At 47.5% G+C, this 6,100-nt stretch overlaps 1 non-coding gene across 1 annotated transcript; it reads left to right on the forward strand.

Moving 5' to 3' along the window:
- Positions 1-164, forward strand: LOC115873943. The gene has a single exon (XR_004048711.1). It is a non-coding gene; the product is annotated as a U1 spliceosomal RNA (small nuclear RNA).
- Positions 165-6,100: the final 5,936 nt, after the last annotated feature.

Here is a 6,100-nt window from a genome sequence, read left to right on the forward strand (position 1 = left end):
ATACTTACCTGTCAGGAGAGATACCATGATCACCAAGGTGGTTTTCCCAGGGCGAGGCTTATCCATTGCACTCCGGTTGTGCTGACCCCTGCGATTTCCCCAAATATGGGAAACTCGACTGCATAATTTGTGGTAGTGGGAGACTGAATACGAGCTCTCCCCTGATAAAAAGAAAGAAAACTGGTGATTGGTTGGTTGTGAGTTTCAGCAAATAACTAAAATGTACCCAGTGACCCTTAAGCTTTGTTTCAGTAGTAGCTTTTACTTGCCTGTGTAATGTGTTACTAGAAATGGGCATGCGTTTAGTTTGAAGGTAGGCTTGGTTTCCAGGGAGCTAGAGTTCATTGGTTTTTAACCTTAACACATGGGCTTTGCATATTTCTTTTTAATGGGGCATTCTCCCCCCTTTACACTTGTACACATTTTAGTGAATAATGTTGAGAATGTAGAAATATTACTTTGTATGCCTGGTACCATATTTGTTTCCATTGTAGTTGGAGACACAACTGTAATCTTTGGGTACATTTGACTTTTATTATGTTAATTGCACTCATAAGTACTGTTGTCTAGATAACAGTGGAATGCTGCAGAAAAGGGCGTTGTGGGATTACAGAAGTGTAGATCATTATAACTTCCTTAAAAGACTGCATCAAATCCTCTTAGGTGAAGTTGAATTGTAAATACTTTGAGACCACAGTGGACTGGGAGAAGTATTTAAATACTTGGGGAAGTCTTTTTCTTTCTGTCTATAAAATACTGTTCTATTGTCAACTGCCTTTGGGTTAATTCTGTCTCATGGTGACTGTGCGGAGTAGAGCTGCTCAGTAGGGTGATTAAGGCCGTGACCTCTTGGAAACATCACCAACCTGTCCTTCAGGCTCCTCCCTGGGTTTGGACTGCTCACCTTTTGGCTAGTAGTCAAGTGCTAACCATTTGTACCACCCAGCAACCTCCTAAAGTACTAACGTACTCAAGCCAAACACCACCACTGCCTGTGAATCAATGTGCTTAGTGCTGCAGGATCTCCAACCAGTCTTCCTCCACCATCCGCGCACAGCTTTGTGGCTGGGAAGATCCATTTCGATCTTGATGGACTTTACCAGGTGCGCTCTTGCAAGAGCTGCTTTGGGAGACTGCAGGTAGGGTAGGCTGTAGCCAGCAGTCCAGTGCCCTATAGTAGAAGCCAGAGTAGGGTGGGAGGAGAGAGGGTGCCTGTGAGTTGCGATTGACTTGATTGTGCAAGAAAAGGCTAAAAGCCGCCATTCTTTGGAAGCTGTACAAGCAGCAAGTGAAAGTGATTGTGATGTGTAGCGAGTGAGTCAATCCTTTCCAGATGAGGGCAGAAAACATGAAAAGGCAAGGGTACGTTGTCATTTGTATAAAGCATCTAATTGAACTCTCAAGAGTGACCATGTACTAAACATTGAGTCCTTGAAATAGCAGAGGTAATGAGTCCAGTGTGCAGAACACCCTCCATCTCTTCAACCCAGTTTAGAGGATGGGAGAGAACATTCTGTTTGAGCAAGCGATCTAACCCCGAAGTCCTGGACACACAGTATTGGTGTTCTCTTGTGTTCGCTGCAATGCACCTTTACATGTTGACAAAAGTCAGGGTTTAGAGAAAATGGCCATGTATGTGCCCGACCCCGCCTTTAGAACAGCGGTTCTCAACCCGGGGGTTGAACAACCCTTTCATAGGGGTCACCCAATTCATAACAGTCGCAAAATGTCAGGAAGTAGCAATGAAAATAATGTTGTGGTTGGGGGTCACCGCAACGTGAGGAACTACTAAAGGGATGCTGCATTGAGAACCACTGCTTTAGAGAGTCAGCTGGGTGGCCTGGGCCTTCTGGGAAGCAGGGTGAGGGCTGAGGCTCACCAGCTGGCTGCGTGCCAGCCTAAGGTCAAGAGCCCCGGAGCTCCGGGCAGGGCTTGTGTGTGAGCCAGATTATGAACAGGAATCAGCTGACTGATTACCTCCAACTCTGCTGCTGCTGCTGCTGTGGCAGCCTGAACACACGGAGGCGAACGGTGCTTTCTTCACGCACTTGGATTGACAAGGACGCCTGGGTGTGAGAAGAAAAACACGTTTCTTTTAAGAAAGTGAATGTGGACTAAGGGACTATTCCTAACTTAAAAATTGGTAATTGATAAAATGCCCAGTCGATTGTGAGTGTTCTTGGAGCCGCGGAATATCCTTGATACCTTGACGGTCTTTAACTCCTCCTGTATGGGACTGTCAGAAGAAGGTAGTCAGACACGAACTGGAGCATGGAGGAAACTTGCTAGTCCCTTGTCACCTGACCATTTGCCCTCTTGAACCTTAACCTTGTCTTGAGATGTCTGGAGGGAGTCGGAAATCAAGATGTGTCCGGTGTCCTGGTGCCCAGACACGAGTCCCACAGGAGACTTGACCCCACAAACACTACCCGCCTCCATCTGGGTGCTTAGTCGTTCTGAAATTGGTCGTCTGTTTAAATGAAGTCAAATAAGTGTATACAAAACACGTCAACCCTCCGACTACTGTGAGGTTATTAGTAATGGTGTGTGGGGACCTGCGTGTCCAATGCCAGAAGCATGGCTGTTGGTAGGGTGGGCATGCTGTGTACTCAAGGACGGATAAATCGCCTCCTGGGAACAACGTAGCAGGATGACGTGTGTGCTAGCTGAGTGTGTACTGTCACACTTGTAAGACATGGTAGCAGAAACAACATTGCATTTTTCAATTCTACTACTGGATTGAGCCAGACCAGTATGAGTGTTTTGGGTCATGCAGAACTGAGTTGCTGGGAATACTCTTAGTCTCTGAGTTACTTGTGAAGCCGTCTGCCCTGCATTGACCACGGTTCAGCACTTACCGACTACAGGGTGACTTAAATCTTCCCAGTTTGCCTACAGAGCTCGAAGCTTCCCCAGGAAGCAGGGTTTCTGTGCTCACACACCAGGATGGCCCCCTGCTCAGCGGGGGAATTGGGTTTGTCATCACATGTAGGTCTGATACTGTCCTAAAATCGCACTCCTTTGACCTGGCCCCTTAAATGACCCTTGCTCCTAGGTTAGGCAAACCCCCAAATGTGTAGTCTCCCATCTCATGTCTCAACACACCGTGCTAAAACATGATTACTGTTAAGATCTTCACATTTCCTAATGTAAATATTTATCTGACTTTATTTTAAAATTTGTTTTTAGCACTGACATCTTGACTGAAGGAATTTCTTAGAAAAAAAATTTTTTCCCTGTATCTCCCATTGTACCATATTTGCTTGTTACCCCTGGGCTACATGGTAGAGTAACTTGAGCTGAGTCCTCAAACCACTGTCATCCTGCCTGTCTTCTCCCTAGGTGCTCTCATCCATATGCTGAACACTCCCAAATCCACATCCTTATCCTTAGTGTTTCATAACCAGCTGCCTGCCTTACTGAAACACCTAACATAGACCAAACTATACACTCCTGTTTGAGACGGCAGGGCAAAACATGTAGAATATGCTCCTACTCTCCCATCAAGCCTGCATTCAAAGTATATGCCCCTTCCCAGCAGCAGAGGATCTGATGCGTGTTGATAAATTGAAAGCAATTTAATGAAACATGGCAGTCACTTAGGTAAAAAGTACAAACAAATGCAGTTACAGAGTACTAGTACAGATCATCACTATAGACACCCTGGCCCCTCATCCCCAAACCTCCACTCCTGGTGCTTCCCTCCACTGAGGCACTGTACGGGCAGCCATCCTTAATGCGCTATCCTCACATCATCTACCTACATCTAGTTGTACCTCCAAAATACATCCAACCCCACAGGCCTGACCTAGCCCAAGCCTCCTAAAAGGTCTGCCCCACCCCCAGAACTACAGTCCATTCTCCATAGTCACATCTTTGTAAACTAGATCAGATGGTGCACCCCACTGCTCCCCACACTTGAGGCAAATGGGATTAAATCTAAATTTCTTAGGTCCTCCACACTTGTAATTATTAGTCTTTTACTACCTGCCCTTAATCTCTTTCCATTCATGGTGATGCTCCTGGAACATACCAAACGCCGGGCTGTTTTTAAAGTCTACACATGCTGTTTCCTTGATTGGAACATTATCATGTTCAGTAATAGCTGGTGCTTTTTACGGGTTTCTGAAAAATTGACCCTCCAGTCACTTTCTAGAGCATCTTATTTTCTTCACAGTACATAGCAACCGAACGTTCTTTTACTTGTGCTTATTACTCTAACCCAACAGAAGGTGAGGTCCTTGTAAGCTGAAGAATCCTTGTCTCATGTTTGCCACTGTCTTCCTGTGGTGGTGTCTCCTGGTAAGTATTCATTGACGACATCTGGCAGCTTTTGGACCAGATAGATCTAGAGCAGGGGTGGGGAACACCCAGCTTTAGTGCCATTTACTAAGGCCAGCAAAATCACCCATACCAGTTCACCAGAGAGAAGCAGTTCCAGCCATCATATTAGGGGGGAGTTAATGAAATGGCTGACCAGTATGGCCTACGAAAGATGTGAGCAATATCCAAATGGCCCTTGATCTAGACTAGATTTTACAGGGTCATTGGCTCGGCCAGCCTCAGGAATTCTGGGAAAATCTCTGCCACTTGGTTCTCTTGGCAGACTGACTTCCCTGACTACACTAGGCAGTCACGTGCCAACGCTTCTGTAGAACAATCTCAGGTCACTTCCTCACCTCAGATGGCTCTCCCAGTCTCCTGAAGTGTGTCAGGGACTAGCCTGGCACTACATAGCAATTGGCTGCAGACCTTTCAGACATCTTTGATGTCTGGCCTTGTGTACTGGCTCCAGGTGCCCTGTAGATGCTGCTTTGGGGCTCATCGGGCAGAAGGGTTGGACAATGTAGTGGGTTTTGGCCCATGCTGTGCTGTGCTGCACTGCACTGCCCTGCTTTTGATTGAGGCTGACCACCCAGTCCCTGCTTAATGGGCTCTCCAGGGAGCTGGAGACTGCATCTAGGCATCCCCTCTGTCAGTGGGTGATCAAGCTGCGCTGGCATTCAACCTCTGGGGATCGAAACGGGGCACTGAATAGTATCCTGGGTCTAAGAGAGGAGATGGCCGCCTCTAGAGACAGGTAGTGAAAGGGCTGGACCAGGAGGACCAAGACTACGAGAGAGAGGCCCCATGAAGAGGCAATCCAGATGACCATCTGGTTCTCTGGCACCATCTGCTGGCTGGAGTCCGTCAATGCTGGTAGTTATTGAGGGTTGGTCAGGACTAGACTTCGATCCCACCTGTCCCTCTGTATGCTGGGCCCACAAGGGTCCCACTCATGTGTTCCCCATGAGGGAGAGGGTGGGGTGGAGGGCAGCACATGATTTTCTGGGAAGCTCTGATTTATCTGTGGTGAATTAACAAAACCTAGCTAGATGTTTCTGTCTGACCTGGGGAAGTGGTGAACCCATCTCAGCGATGCATTCACATCTGAAAATGAGGATGAGTGTAGCCCCTCCCTCCCAGGATCTCTGAGGATAGTACTGCGCGGTGTTTCCCCGCTGTGTTCACAGGTGTGCTGGTTGCTCAGTTGTACTGCCCGACCCTGCCTATTGGGCAGGCTCATAAGACCCTCCCGGGACAATCAAACATAGCATCTGGAGCCAGCACCCCCGACATGTCTGAAAGGTCTGAGGCCAAAGGGAGCCTGAGATTTCTGACTTCTAATGGTGTTGGAAAAAAAGCCCTGGTGGTATAGTGTTTACACGCTGGGCTGCTTTCCACCAAGTCAGCAGTTCAAAACTACCAGCCGCTCCTCGGGAGAAAGACGAGGCTTTCTACTCCTTTAATGAGTTGCTGTCTCAGAAACCCACAGGAGCAGTTTGACCCTGACCCAAAGGGTCACTGTGAGTCAGAATCTACTCGATGCCAGTGAGTTTATTATTTTTAAATGACATTAGAGACATGTGGACGTTATGGATTAAATTTGGTCCCCATAAATGTGGGCTAGAATCCTAACCACTGTACCTGAAGATAGAGACACCCCGTGGTGCAATGGGTAAGTGCTCGCCTGCTAACCGTGGTCAGTGGTCCAAAGGCACCAATGGCTCTATAGGAGAAAAGACTTGGCGATTGAGCCCTGCAAGATTATAGCCTCGGA

Source organism: Echinops telfairi, unplaced genomic scaffold (assembly GCF_000313985.2).
Source record: "Echinops telfairi isolate 266 unplaced genomic scaffold, ASM31398v2 ScPeMD7_7469;HRSCAF=8507_1, whole genome shotgun sequence".
Lineage (NCBI taxonomy): Eukaryota > Metazoa > Chordata > Mammalia > Afrosoricida > Tenrecidae > Echinops > Echinops telfairi.